This window comes from Macadamia integrifolia, chromosome 1 (genome assembly GCF_013358625.1).
Source record: "Macadamia integrifolia cultivar HAES 741 chromosome 1, SCU_Mint_v3, whole genome shotgun sequence".
Classification (NCBI taxonomy): Eukaryota; Viridiplantae; Streptophyta; class Magnoliopsida; order Proteales; family Proteaceae; genus Macadamia; species Macadamia integrifolia.
In genome coordinates, this window is record NC_056557.1 from 6,683,272 (window position 1) to 6,685,027 (window position 1,756).

Genomic DNA, 1,756 nt, shown 5'->3' on the forward strand with positions numbered 1-1,756 from the left:
GTCTAATTTGGTGAAAGAGAGGGGGTGTTCCTATAATATTGGCATTCTCCAGGGGGTGGCGCTGTAAATTACCCAAAGTAAAAAGAAAGTAGAAATAGAAAGAGAAAGAACCAAAATTCCAAATAAACAAGTTTTAACCTTCAATTAATCAAAACGATGGATTTTAATTAAGATATGTATAATTCATTATGCTTAAGAATAAATAATTATTTAATGATTCGTATGTTTATGAATTGATATTAAACTATTGAGACAGAGATCGCTGCCTGATGATGTGATTTCGCACCAGCGCGGAGTCAATGAGAGTACTTAAGGGATTCATGCTTTCATGGAGAGAGAGGAGGCAGTTTCTAATCTCTTGTGTCTAGACACTACATAGACACAGAAATCACATGATTAAGAAACGTTTGTTCGCCTGATTGGCAAATTCAAATTAGTGTCGACTATGATTGATTATCGTACATATCGTTCGTATCAGTTAAAAAGGTAGTTTTTATGAAATTTTGACCGATTTGGACTGATATGTGCTTTACTTATCGTATCGGTGTGGACCATTTGCCAAAATCCATGCTTCTGGTTTCATGTTCATGCACAGCCCCAGGAGACAAGCTAACAAGAAAGAATAGAATTAATAGAATGGCAATTAACAATCAAATCTTTGGTTTAGGTTCATATTTACAGAAACAAAAATCAAAATGAAAAAATAAGTAATAACAAACAGAAGATGTTCTTGTTTAGTTTCTCTTCACCCAATCACAAATCAGGCATTCGAAATGAAAGAAAGCTTGTCCCTTCTCTCTCTCTCTCTCCTCTCTCTCTCTCTCTCCTGCTCTATTACTGTCAATTCTCTCTCTCTCTCTCTCTCTCTCTCTCTCTCTCTCTCTCTCTCTCTCTCTATCTATCTTTAGTCACGGTGAATGATGACGGAGCACTTGTTCTTGAGCCAACGAAAGCCTCTTCTCAAAGAAGACTTGACCTTCCCTTCGATGGCGTAAATTTTGTATTTGGCTATTCGTTTCCTTCTCTTCATATCAGGATCGTTTAAGCTCCAGGACTTCTTTGACGACGACGATGATGACGAGCTCTTACTCCCTCTGCGGATTCGCGGTGGAATCGGTGGCGGATCCGGCGACCTTGGCCGATACGTGTAGATCTGGTTGGCGCTGAAAACCTTACCGTTCACGATCTCCAGCTTCCGGTCGCCACCGTAGTCCCGGGAAGACGACCGGTAATCTCCCATCACCACCGATAATCCAAGGACGACAGAGGCAGCGAGAGCCCAAAGTGGAGATTGGGAAAGAGAGAGAACCTAGGTTTGTAGGGTTAAATGGTTGAGGAAATTTAACCTCTTTTTATTTAGTGGTTGGCAGGGGAGAGCGGGAGAGGCGATGAGATTGGGAACGTGACCTGTTCCTTCCTCTTCCTGTTGGGGAACGTGAAGATGATATCATGATACAGCGACCAAATACTATCACCACAAAAAAATAAAAATAAAAATACAGCAAATGCTAACCCAAGACAGTTGTTTCCAGATTTTTTTTTAATAAATTAAAAAAAAAAAATCATCAAATTGTGTGGTTTGCCTTAAATCTCTCCGGGGCTCCTTTGTGACACATGGTCCTTGATTTATCGGGCTTCTTTTATTAACTAAAATTTGGGCTTTAAGTTAAGTTGTGTTCTTGATTAAATGGTTTTAAGGCAATATATTTATTTAGAAAGATTTTTTTATAAGTATGTCAACTGTCAACTATTGGCA